This window comes from Heterodontus francisci, chromosome 42 (assembly GCF_036365525.1).
Source record: "Heterodontus francisci isolate sHetFra1 chromosome 42, sHetFra1.hap1, whole genome shotgun sequence".
In the NCBI taxonomy this organism is placed as follows: Eukaryota; Metazoa; Chordata; class Chondrichthyes; order Heterodontiformes; family Heterodontidae; genus Heterodontus; species Heterodontus francisci.
This window is the reverse complement of record NC_090412.1, coordinates 21,455,999-21,470,401: the sequence shown is the minus strand read 5'-3', so window position 1 is coordinate 21,470,401 and position 14,403 is coordinate 21,455,999.

The following is a 14,403-nucleotide window of genomic DNA, read 5'->3' as shown; positions in this document are numbered from 1 at the left end:
CCTACTCTGCATACTTCTGGCGCATACTCCTAATGCCCATGCTAACGCTATCGCTGAAAATGGCACCCAGAACAGGCCACGCTGGAAGTGTGTGTGAGTGGCCGATGCCATCTTGCAACCAAAATGGCACCCGCAGTGCTGTAAATATGGGCAATAAGGAGCTGAATTTTGCTGCTGCTAATCTTTGAGGCAGTAGCAACAACAATTTGCATTTTTTGAGTACCTTTAACTACTAAAATGTCTCAAGGCACTTCACAGGAGTGTTGTCAAACAATGTTTAACACATGGGGATGCTGTGGTGTATTGGTAATGTCACTGGACTAGCAATCCAGAGTCCAGGCTAGTGCTCTGGGGACATGGGTTCAAATTTAAATTCAATTAATAAATCTGGAGTTTAAAAAACTAGTCTAATGGTGACCATGGAATCATTGTTGTAAAAACCCATCTGTTTCACTAATGTCTTTTAGGGAAGGAAATCTGCAGTCCTTCCCTGGTCTGGCCTACATGTGACTCCAGACCCACAGCAATGTGGTTGACTCTTAAATGCCCTCTGAAATGGCCTAGCAAGCCACTCAGTTCAAGGGCAATAAATGCTGTCTTAGCCAGTGATGCTCACATCCCACAATCGAATAAAATAAAACAAGCTGCATAAGGAGACATTGGGGCAGATGACCAAAAGCTTGGTCAAAGAGGTAGATTTTTAAGCAGCACCTTAAAGGAGGAAAGAGAGGGTTGGCGCCTAGACAAGCATGGACACCAATGGTGGAGTGATTAAAATTGGGGATGCCCAAGAGGACAGAATTGCAGAAGTGCAGAGATCTCAGAGGGTTGTAAGGCTGGAAGTGATTACAGAGACAGGGAGGGAGCAAGGATGAGAATTTTAAAATCGGGATATTCTTAAAGCGAAAAGAAGAGAAACAACACAAAGCTTTGGGACTATGGGACATCTTCGGTTACTGAATTACTGACGTCCTCATCTCCTAGAATGGAGCCGCTGAGCAGACCTGCCTATCAGAGCAGCAGGGCGTTTGGTTGGTGCTGGCTGAATCAGGAGATCGAATTGAGATGAAATTAGAAAATTAATGGGTGGGAATCAACCCGGAGCCGCAAAATTCCCCCGTGGAATGAGCAAATTCTGAAAATTAAGAGGGTTAGATCAGTAAAATTATAGACAGAATATCACTTCAGTCTCCAAGGTAATGCTACACATTGATGTGGGTGGGACTGCTCCACATTCAGCAGCTCCCATACTGTAGCTATTAATTTGCATTTCAAAGGCACTTTTTTCAAAAACAATTTAATAGTTCAGTAATTTCTCATTGTTTCCATACACGTCACAGAATTTGTTACATGATAATTCCTCCAACATCATTTTTACTTGCAAATTCTATGTTTAGTTTTTCAAATTCTTTTTGTAAAAACTAGGAAAGAATGGACAGACAGGGGCTAGAAAAGAGAAGACTGGAGACATTGCCTGTTAGATGCCTGTAAAATTATGAAGGAATTTGATAGCGTTGATATAGAAATGTTTCCACTTGGGAGGAGAGCCCAAAACTAAGGGTCATAAATATAAGATAGTTACTAATAAATCTAATAGGGAATTCAGGAGAAACTTCTTTACCCAGCTAGTGGTTAGAATGTAGAACTCACTACCACAAGGAGAGGTAGAGGCAAATAACATAGGTACATTGAAGTGGAAGGCAGATAAATGCATGAGGGAGAAAAGAAGGATATGCTGATGGGGTGAGATGAAGTAAAGTGGGAGGAGGCTCAGCTGGAGCATAAAGACCGGCACAGACCAGTTGGGCCGAATGGCCTTTGTCTGCTTGTAAATTTCTATACAAAATGTATTTTTTCTGCTTCTGTCTCCTCCCTCAACACAGCACATGTAAGGACTAAAGCAACATTTCCCAACTTAATTTTGCTATGTAAACTGTCACAATGTAGCTAGCTACAAGCTTTGGACACTAGATGGTCTTTGGAGCAGCTTCTCACCCAACCTCCTTGCCATTTTGTAGATAAAAAATCTTAAATCTATCAACTGACTGAAACAGGTCTGAAATACGCAAATTTCCATTCCCCAGTGCTCACATTCCTCACTTAGATGAGAACTCTTCAAAAAAACTAATACATTTCAACAACAACTTATATTTATATTGCACTTTTAATAAAATGTCCCAAGGCGCTTAACAGGGGCATTATAAAACAAAATATGACACTGAGCCACAAAAAAGGTATTAGGTCAGATGACCAAATTTCAAACAGGTAGGTTTTAAGACATGTCTTAAAGGAGGAAAGCGAGGTAGAGAGGCAGAGAGGAGCAGGGAGGGTATTCAAGAGCTAGGGGCCTAGGCAACTGGAGTCACGGCTACCACTGGTGGAGTGATTAAAATCAGGGGTGTTCAAGAGGCCAGAATTAGAAGAGCACAGATACCTTGGCGGATTGTGGGGCTGGAGGAGATTACAGTGATAGGGAGGGGAGAGACCATGGAGGGATTTGAAAACAAGGATAAGAATTTTAAAATGAAGATGTTGCTTGCCCAGGAGCCAACATAGGTCAGCCAGCAGTGGCGTGATGGGACGGTGTGAGTTAAGACATGGGCAGTGGAGTTTGGGATGACCTCAAGGTTTACAGAGGGTAGAATCTGGGCGACCAGCCAGGAGTGCGTTGAATAGTCAATGGCCTTTCCCCATTGAGCCTTTGCAGTGGCTGCCCCAAGCTTTACTGCATCCCTCAACACAAAGTCCTGTACCTTGGAATGTGCCAGACTGCAACACTGGGCTGTGGGTAGCTCTTTGCACCAGTTTTGGGCTGACCTGATGGTGAGACTCCCTCTATAAAAGGGATCCTCCTGGGATTGACAGCCTCCATTATAGTGAACCTAGAGTTGAAATTTCATCCATAGAAAGGGTCCTCTTGGTTACCCTTCCAATGACAGCATTTTGATGGTGAAGTTTTCTCTATAAATGGTGTCCTGATGGTTAAAATAGCATGGATGCAATTAACAGGAATCCAGATGAGGGTAAAAGGAACAGAAGGGTATGCTAATAGATGAAGAGGGATGGGAAGAGGCACATGTGGAGCCACGTGGCAAGTACATTCTGGCCTCCTGGCCCAGGAAGACCAGAAGCTTATATTTTATGTGTTGCTTTACCAGTTTGGATTTTGTGAGTCTGGTGGTTTGGACAGGACTGTTCTTATGTGATTGCCTCAACTGTTGACAAAACCTAAATCCAAACGAGGAAGAACTGTGTCTACAGCATAAGGTCCATAGAATTTAAACTTTGTAGCTTTGATTCCACGACAAGTATGTTTTGAGTGTTTCCACGGGAGGAGATGAGCCATGTCTAATTTTATAGTATTAAACCCGCGATCAGTTTCCCCACTTGCATCCTCTGTAAACTTGAGCTCATCTGAAACTCGTATCCTAACTTGCACCATGTCCCATTCACCCGTCATCCCTTTGCTTAACTGATCTACTTTGGCTCCCAGTCCGGCAACACCCACATTGTAAAATTCTCATCCATGTTTTGAAAATCTGTCCATGGCCTCACCCCTCCCTATCCCTGCTCCAGCCCTACAACCCTCCGAGATCTCTGCACCCCTTCAACTCTGGGCTCTTAAGCATCCCTGATGTTCTTTACTCCACCTTTGTACCTCGGCCCTAAGCTCTGGAATTCCCTCCCTCTCCCTCTCTACCTCTCTACCTCTCTATTCTCCTTCAAGATGCTCCTTAAAACCTACCTCTTTCACCAAGCTTTTGACCAGCAGTCCTAAAGGCTTTTTATGTGGCTCAGTGCCAGATTTTGTTTGATAACACTCCTTTGAAACACCTTGGGACATTTTACTCCGTTGAAAGCTCGATATAAATGTATGCTGTTGTCATTATCCAGTACCAAGAATGACTTGATGAGGTAGTTTCCACTTGACGTGGCTGTGGTCAGGCCCCACCAGGAAGTGAGTTAGCAGATAGAGTTGTTCCACTTCTTCTTTCCAGCTGTTTCAGGGAGCTCTGAGACCACTGCACCGTGAATCGCAGCCTCAACCATCTCAGGCAGCTTACAGACCCGCCTCCACCACAGTTGCTCGCAATTTGATGACCCCCAAAGTAGATCTAGCACACCTTTACACACTCACCATGATAAAACTGAGCCAAGGATATAGAGATGGGCAGTATGTGAAAGCAGTGAAATAATGTTTTCTACATTGGTATTTCAGTGTTGTTCTTGGTGGGGAGTTTATCAGTGGAGAAGAAGGGAATGGAGGACAAGGAAGCAGCCAGTGTATTGCTGAAGAGAGGTTGATGCCAGATGGCATTTAGAAAGTTGGTGGGGCAGATTTTTGCCCTTACCCCCTGGCTGGTAAACATCACCTGGGCTGAGCGCAGAGAAGGGAATTAGGTGAGGAGGGTGACGTGTTCATAACAGAACCCACCCAATTGTCCTACAGGTAATTTAAATGGAAGAGAAAGCCAGACAGGCTCTGTTATTTGAGCATCTGCCGTGAACTTGAGGTGCCAAATACAGGTCATGCCAAGGTGCAGGTGCCATGGTCTGTGAACCTGAGTCCTGGGATAGTCGTGGGTCTTCACACAGCACCTGAGCTATTGGAACCATAGAAGGTTTACAGCACAGAAAGAGGCCACTTGGCCCATTGTGTCTATGCTGGCCAAAAGATGACCCACCCAGTCTAATCCCACCTTCCTGCATTTGGTCCGTAGCCCTGCAGATTACGGCACTTAAGGTGCATATCCAGACTCCTTTTGAATGAGTTGAGGGTCTCTGTCTCAACTACCCTTTCAGACAGTGAGTTCCAGACCATCACTACCCTCTGGGTGAAAAAACCTTTCCTCATCTCCCCTCTAGTCTTTCTACCAATCACTTTAAATCTATGCCCCCTTGTCACAGACCTCTCTGCTAATGTGAATAGACCCTTCATCTCCACTCTATCCAGGCCCCTCAAGATTTTATACATTTCAATCAGATCCCTCAGCCTTCTCTGTTCCAAGGAGAACAGCCTATCCAATCTTTCCTCATAGCTGCATTTTTCCAGTCCTGACAACATCCTCATAAATCTCCTCTGTACCCTCTCTAGTGTAATTACATCCTTTCTGTAATGAGGTGGCCAGAACTGCACACAGTACTCAAGTTGTGGCCTAACCAATGATTTATACAGTTGTCATAACTATAGATGTCGCCTTGTCATTAGGTGGTACTCCTCATACAGGTACATAAGATAGGAGGTTGAATACTCGTCCCATTCTGCAAAACTAGGGCTCATAAGTATAGGATAGTCAGTAATAAATCCAATGGGGAATTCAGGAGAAACTTTACCCAGAGAATGGTGAGAATGTGAAATTTACTACCACATGGCATAGTTGAGAGGAATAGATGCATTTAAGGGTAAGTTAGATAAGTACATGTGAGAGGCAGGAACAGACGTGTATCCTGACAGAGTTAGATGAAGTAGAGTGGGAGGAGGCTCCTGTGAAGCATAAACACCAGCATTGAGTAGGTGGGCCGAGTGGCCTATTTCTGTGCTGTAAATTCTATATAATTCTATGCAACCTCCCCAAGTAGCACTTGGATAATAGCATATATTAATGTTAATTAAAATTCAGCACAATTAGTGCCAAAGATCAGAACGGTAGAACACAAATAAGTATATAAATAACTAAATACACACCCTTGCCCAAAAAAAACAAGAGTTTAGTTATGTAGCCTAATGATATACACACACCAGCTTGATAAAGGCCGACTAAGCAGGTCTCACTGGCTACATCACAGAGCCACCCAGTTTTTATTGGAAAGGCAGGCGATATTGATAAAGCCTCACAAAATTTAGCAGGGAGCCTACTTGCCCTTATAGAAATATGTCCATGACGTCTGTGCATTCCTGCAGCATTGGCTCTTCAAAGAAAGAACCCAAGTTACGCATTGTAAAATTAGTCATGCAAAAAGTCATGTGAGTGAGCCTGCATGCCCTGTTATACTGTTAAAATCTACCTTGATAAACTCACCCAGAAACACCATGCTATACACCTATGCAGCACTGGACACTGTTCTACAATTCTGAAGGAGATCAGAAGAAAAGGACACGAGCCAAAACATCATCACCCGCACGTTCCCTTCCAAGTTATACACCATCTTAACCTGGGCCTATATTGCCATTCCTTCATCACCATTGGGAAATATCCTGGAATCCCCTACACAACACCATTGTGGGAGCACCATTCCCACAAGGACTACAATGCTTCAGGGAGAAAGCCCACCACCTTCTCAAGACAATTAGGAATCAGCAATAAATATGGCCTTGTCATCATTGCCCACATCCCAAGAGAACATTTTATTTAAAAATTAATTATAGCACTGGCTATTGTCATAAAGGAGTCACTGGGCGCTGGCGAGGTTCCTCAGAACTGCAAGCAAAGAAACACAGTACTCAGATTAAAAAGGGAGTCAATTCTAAGCAGGCAACCAGAGACCGTTAGTTTAGCGTCAAAACAAGTAAAATAATGGGCGCTAATTCAAGACCAGGCCAGAGGAGCACCTGCATGGTCATAACTTAATAAAGAAGCAACCAATATATATTGAAAGATAAAAAGCAAAACACTGCAGATGCTGGAAATCTAAACTAAAAACAGAAAATGCTGGAAATACTCAGCAAGCCTGTCAGCATCTGTGGAGAGAGAAGCAGAGTTAACGTTTCAGGTCGATGGTTCTACCTGACAAATGTCATTGGCTCCTTACAGTCATCCACTCTTCAGAAATTCCAGCTAATTTTGAAGTGTTGTCACACACACCTTCTTCCAAATAAAGCTGCCTCAGCTCCATCATCTCTCTATGGTTCCAGTAAATCAACTCAACATTACTGTTCTTTCATTGCCTCACCACCCATTCTGTCCATACATTCGACACCACCACATCCCACCCCTATTCCTTTGATTTCTGATTACTGTTTGTTTCAGCCACCTCCCACCTCTACTCTATCATCAGAGACTGATTTTCACCAATTACACCCATGCCATCTACAACTCTGCTCCTAAACTTTGAGAAATAGGATGAGCTTCTGCTCTCATATCCGCATCATGACCAAGGCTGCCCATTTCCACCTCCATAACAATGCCTGACTTCGCCCCTGTTTCAGCTCATGAGGGGCTGGAATCCATGTAAAACTCCTTGGGCTAAATGCACCAGAGGATGTTTGACATTGAATATAAATGTAAAGACAAGTGTATTATATTGAAAGAAACTGACCTGTATTGCACTTTATGTAGTGTAAAATTTGAACTGCTATGTAATGTATTTTTGCAAATGTTATAAATTTTCGGGGGAAAAAATCAGAATCCCTTTATAGAGGGAGTCTTACCATCAGAACCTTTTTAAAGAGGGAGTCTCACCATTAGGATCTCTTTTCACAGAAGGAGTTTCACAACGGGGAACCTTTGAACAAATATGTTTGTGGAATAAATATTCTCATTTATACGAACCCCGTGATGTTATCCCAGCTGCTCCCGCATCAGATCCAGTGGAAATTGCTCGTTCCTGCGAACAGGAAGCAATTTAACCCCTCCACTGCAGGTAGATCTAGCTACTCTCTGTAATGCCATGCCAGTAAGTTTGTGTCCTGTCTGGTTTTTGGAATGGATAGGGCTGTTTTTGAGTGGGATGACTTGAAATATCTGAAGTGAACATTTCAACCCCTTGAAAAAGAATAGTTGCCTATTTTTATTATTTCACGAGATGTGGGCATCGCTGGCAAGGCCAGCATTTGTCGCCCATCCCTAACTGCCCTTGATAGCTGAGTGGCTTGCCAGGCCATTTCAGAGGGCAGTTAAGAGTCTACCACATTGCTGTGGGTCTGGAGTCACATGTGGGGCAGACCAGGTAAGGACGACCGAAATTAGTGAACCAGATGGGTTTTTCTGACAATCAATGATAGCTTCATGGCATCATTACTGAAACTAGCTTTCAATTCGGATTTTAATTAATTAATTAATTGTATTTAAATTCCACCAGCTGCTGTGGTGGGATTTGAACCCGTGTCCACAGGGCATTAGCCTGGGCCTTTGGGTTACTAGTCCAGTGACATTATCACTACACCATCACCTCCTCAGTGTATCCGGCAAATAGCTGAGGTTTGATTCTTGATCTGTGCTGAATTAATTGCCCTCAGATAACCAGGAGTAGAGCTGCTATAATTAGCCTCAGTGCCACTTGGTTAGATATGTAACAATTGGCCAGGGTTCCTAGGCACTTTAGTCCTGTTTGTAGTAGCATCGTACTGACATGTTATAGAGCTTACATCCTAAACGATAGTTATAAAAACAATCCTCTTGCTTTGTTATTGTCTGTTTCTTGTATATTCTTTATTTTACCTTTTTATTTATATCCGTTATTTCATTCTTTGTTTTATGTCAACCATGACTCAGTCCCTCCTCTGAGTCAGAAGGTGATGGGTTCAAGTCTTACTCTTGACTTGAGTATAAAATCTAGGCTGACACTCCAAGGAGTGCTGCACTGTCGGAGGTGCTACCTTTCTGAAGAGATGTTAAACCGAGGCGCTATCTGCCATCCCATGGCACTATCAAAGAAGAACAGGTGAGTTCTCCAGGACTCCCAGCCAACGCTTCAAATAGATTATTTGGTCAGTTATCTCATTGCTGCTTGTGGGAGCTTACTGTGCACAAAATGGCTGCTCCGTTTCCTATAAGTCAACAGTGACTGCACTTCAAACGTACTTCATTGGCTGTAAAGTGCTTTAGAACATCCTGAGGTCATGAAAGACGCAATATAAATGCAAGTCTAGAACCTCACCTCTGAGGAGTACATATCAAAAAAACCACTGGCCCACTCCTCACTCTATCACTTTTGTCATCCATGGAGCTCAAACTTAGTTTGTCTCACCTTTCCCCCTCATAGGAATGTACCTTGACTTTACCTGAACGATCTTCCCTTTAAAGGCAGCCCATTGTTCTGTTACAGTTTTGCATGCCAATCTTTGACTCCGATTTACTTGGACCAGATCTATTCTCATAGAGTCACAGAGTCGTACAGCATAGAAACAGGCCCTTTGGCCCACTGCGTCCATGCCGACCATAATGCACATTTATACTAATCCCACCTGCCTGCATTAATTCCATATCCCTCTATGCCTTGCTCATTCAAGTACCTGTCCAGATGCCTCTTAAATGTCGCTACTGTTCCTGCCTCCACCACCTCCTCTGGCAGCTCATTCCAGATAACCACTTTTCTTTGTGTGAAAAATTTACCCCTTTGATCCCCTTTAAACCTCCTCCCTCTCACCTTAAATCTATGCCTTCTAGTTTTAGTCACCCCTACCATGGGAAACAGACTCTGGCTATCTTACCCTATCTATGCCTGTCATAATTTTAGATACCTCTATCATGTCCCCTCTCAGCCTCCTTCGCTCCAGGGAAAACAGACCCAGCCTATCCAATCTCTCTTTATAACTCAAGCCCTCCAAACCAGGCAACATCCTTGTGAATCTTTTCTGCACCCTCTCTAGCTTAATCACATCTTTCCTGCAGTGCAGCAACCAGAACTGCACACAGTACTCCAAATGCAGCCTAACCAATGTCATGTACAACTGTAACATGACGTCCCAACTCCTGTACTCAATGCCTCGGCCGATGAAGGCAAGCATGCCATATGCCTTCTTCACCACCCTGTCTACCTGTGTTGCCACTTTCAGGGAAGTATGTACTTGCACCCCAAGGTCTCTGCACAACAACACTCCCCAGGGCCCTGCCATTCACTGTATATGTCCTGCCCTGGTTTAACTTCCCAAAATACATCACTTCACACTTGTCTGCATTAAATTCCATTTGCCAATCCCTTGCCCACTTTCCCAGTTGATCTATATCCTGTTGTAACCTTAGACAACCTTCTTCCCTGTTCACTATACCACCAATTTTGGTGTCATCGGCAAAACTTACAAATCATGCCCCTTACATTCACATCCAAGTCATTAATGTATATGACAAACAACAGAGGGCCCAGCACCGATCCCTGCGGCACACCACTGGTCACCGGCCTCCAATCGGAAAAACAACCCTCCACTACCACCCTCTGCCTCCGACCACCAAGCCAATTTTGTATCCAACTTGCTAGCTCCCATGTGTTCGAACCTTCTAGACCAGCCTACCACACGGGACCTTGTCAAAGGCCTTGCTAAAGTCCATGTAGGCAACGTCCATCGCCCTGCCCTCGTCAGCTGGTCTGATTAGTAAGTTTGTGGCTGGTCTGATTAGTAACTTTGCGGACGACACAAAGGTTGGTGGAGTTGCGGATAGTGATGAGGATTGTCAGAGGATACAGCAGGATATAGATCGGTTGGAGACTTGGGCGGAGAAATGGCAGATGAAGTTTAATCCGAACAAATGTGAGGTAATGCATTTTGGAAGGTCTAATGCAGGTGGGAAGTATACAGTAAATGGCAGAATCCTTAGGAGTATTGACAGGCAGAGAGATCTGGGCGTACAGGTCCACAGGTCACTGAAAGTGGCAACGCAGGTGGATAAGGTAGTCAAAAAGGCATACAGCATGCTTGCCTTCATCGGTCGGGACATAGTGTATAAAAATTGGCAAGTCATGTTGCAGCTGTACAGAACTTTAGTTAGGCCACACTTAGAATATTGCGTGAAATTCTGGTCGCCACACTACCAGAAGGACGTGGAGGCTTTGGAGAGGGTACAGAAGAGGTTTACCAGGATGTTGCCTGGTCTGGAGGGCATTAGCTATGAGGAGAGGTTGGATAAACTCGGATTGTTTTCACTGGAATGACGGAGGTGGAGGGGCGACATGATAGAGGTTTACAAGTTATGAGCAGCATGGACAGAGTGGATAGTCAGAAGCTTTTTCCCAGGGTGGAAGAGTCAGTTACTAGGGGACATAAGTTTAAAGTGAGAGGGGCAAAGTTTAGAGGAGATGTGCGAGGCAAGTTCTTTACACAGAGGGTGGCGAGTGCCTGGAATTTGCTGCCGGGGGAGGTGGTGGAAGCAGGTACGATAGCGACGTTTAAGAGGCATCTTGACAAATACATGAATAGGATGGGAATAGAGGGATACGGTGCCCAGAAGTGCAGAAGGTTTTAGTTTAGGCAGGCATCAAGATCGGCGCAGGCTTGGAGGGCCGAATGGCCTGTTCCTGTGCTGTACTGTTCTTTGTTCTTTGTTCTTTGTTCTTTGTCAATCCTCTTGATCACCTCCTCGAAAAACTCAATCAAATTCGTGAGACATGATTTCCCACGCACAATCTCATCCCATTGTAGTTGGCCCTCTCCCAATTAATTATTTTTACTCTTCTCCTTGTCCTTTTCCATTGCCAACCTAAACCTGATGATACAATGATCACTGTCTCCTAAATGTTCCCCGACTTACACTTGATCTACTTGACCCACCTCATTCCCCAGAACCTCATCCAGCAATGCCTCCTTCCTCATTGGACTGGAAACATAGTAATGTAGAAAATTCTGAGCACACTCTAAAAACTCGGTCACCCTCTCTGTCCTTTACACTATTACTATCCCAGTCTATATTAGGATAAAGTCCCTCGTTATAACTACTCTATAATTCTTGGACCATTCTGTAATTTTGTTGCAAATTTGTTCCGCTATATCTTTCTGACTAGTTGGTGGCCGGGACATCCTCTCTCTCTCTCTCTCTTGCACTGTAATGTTCTCCTTGATCAATACTGCCAGCCTTCCTTTCTTTCCTTCCCTATCTTTCCTGATCACCTTGTATCCAGGAATATTTAGTACCAGTCCTGCTCTTTTTTGAGCCAGGTCTTTGTTATCGTCACAAAGCTGTCTGCCTACAGCTTACCAGTCTTATTTACCACACTCTGCGCATTCATATACATGCACAGTAAACATAATTTAGACCTTATTACATTACCTCTAACTCTGACCCCACCTAATACCTTACTATTTCCTATCTAGTGCTATCTGTCTCTCACAATTCTCTGTGCACTTTGGTTTTACTCTCTAATATGACCTCCTGGTTCCCACATAGAAATAAAGAAACACAGAAAATAGGAGGAGTAGGCCATTTGGCCCTTTGAGCCTGCTCTGCCATTCGTTATGATCATGGCTGATCATCCAACTCAGTAGCCTGTTCCGGCTTTCGCCCCATACCCTTTGATCCCTTTAGACCCAAGAGCTATATCTAACTCCTTTTTGAAAACATTCAATGTTTTGACCTCAACTTCTTTCTGTAGTAGCGAATTCCACAGGTTCACCACTCTCTGGATGAAGAAATTTCTCCTCATCTCAGTCCTGAAAAGTTTACCCCATATCCTTAGACGATGACCCCTGGTTCTGGACTCCCCCACCATCGGGAACATCCTTCCTGCATCTACCCTGTCAAGTCCTGTTAGAATTTTATAGGTTTCTATGAAATCCCCCCTCACTCTTCTGAACTCCAGTGAATATAATCCTTACCGACTCAATCTCTCCTCATATGTCAGTCCCGCCATCCCAGGAATCAGTCTGGTAAACCTTCGCTGCACTCCCTCTATAGCAAGAACATCCTTCCTCAGATAAGGAGACCAAAACTGCACACAATATTCCAGGTGTGGTCTCACCAAGGCCCTGTATAATTGCAGCAAGATATCCCTGCTTCTGTACTCGAATCCTCTCGCTAGGAAGGCCAAAATACCATTTACCTTTTTTACTGCCTGTTGCACCTGCATGCTTACCTTCAGTGACTAGTGTACGAGAACACCCAGGTCTCGTTGCATATTCCCCTCTCTCAGTTTATAGCCATTCAGATAATAATCTGCCTTCCTGTTTTTGCTACCAAAGTGGATAACCTCACATTTATCCACATTATACTGCATCTGCCATGTATTTGCCCACTCACTCAACTTGTCCAAATCACCCTGAAGCCTCTCTGCATCCTCCTAACAACTCACCCTCCCACCCAGTTTTGTGTTATCTGCAAATTTGGAGATATTACATTTAGTTCCCTCATCTAAATCATTAATGTATATTGTGAATAGCTGGGATCCTAGCACCAATCCCTGCGGTATCCCACTAGTCACTGTCTGCCATTCGGAAAAAGAACCATTTATCCATACTCTTTGTTTCCTGTCCACCAACCAATTTTCTATCTATCGCAATACAGTACCCTCAATCCCATGCACTTCAATTTTACATGCCAATCTCTTATGTGGGACTTTGTCAAAAGCCTTCTGAAAGTCCAAATAAACCACATCCACTGGCTCCCCCTCATGAACTCTACTGGTTACATCCTCGAAGAATTCTAGTAGATTTGTAAAGTGTGATTTCCCTTTTGTAAATCCATGCTGACTCTGTCAGATTCTACCACTGTTCTCCAAGTGCTCTGCTATAAAGTCTTTGATAATGGACTGTAGAATTTTCCCCACTACCGACGGCATCCTTGCCAAGTTAATTTGATCCCTCCCCAATAGCATTACCAAATCATCCCGAAAGGACATTGGTCCCAGGTCTGTTCGGGTGTAACCCTTCTGGCCTGTACAGGTCCCACCTTCCCCAGAACCGGTCCCAATGTCCCAGGAATCTAAAACCCTCCCGCCTGCACCATCTCTCCAGCCACTCATTCATCTGCCGAAGAAAGAATTCTCTGCATCTCTGACTGTTAACCAAACACACTACTGAAAATTGTAATGTCTACTCTGCAACTAGTGGTGGAAATCACTGTTGGTGAAGTTATCTTATGAATGTGTAACATGATCAATCAAACTTCCACAACTGAATGAAGATGCTAATCTGCTTAGCGTAAACTGTAATATTTCTGTTAAAGTAGTGGAGAGTGAATTTTAGCCAACTAAACTCGCAAGTGTTTATTTGTTCAATATGTGAATTTGGTCATGCAGTCCAAATTCTATTTTTTTGGGACACAGGAAGTCGACTGGCATTGTTCAGTTTAGACAATTTGCCAGATTAATAGATGGCCTCCATGGCCTCGCCACTTCCTATCTCTGTAACCCCCTCCAGCCCTACATCACTCCAGGATCTCTGTGCTCCTCCAATTGTAGCCTCTTGCGCATTCCTGATCTTCATTGCTCCAACATTGATGTCAGCTGTCCAGGTCCTATGCTCTGAATATCCCTCCCTAAAACCTCTCCGCCTCTCTACCAAAATGTACCACTTTGACCAAGCTTTCGGTCACCTGTTCTAATGTGATTTGGTGTCACATTTCAGCTGATAATGCTCCCGTGAAGTGAAGCTTGTGCTACATTAAAGGTACTATATAAATGCAATTTGTTGTTGCTGGGAAATGCTATGGGACCCACTAATCTCTGCTTCTAAATTCCTGGTATTGGCTCCCAGTTGATATGGCTCCTTAACCAGAGTGCAAATTGGTAAAGATATCACCTCCATCTTACTATTCCATT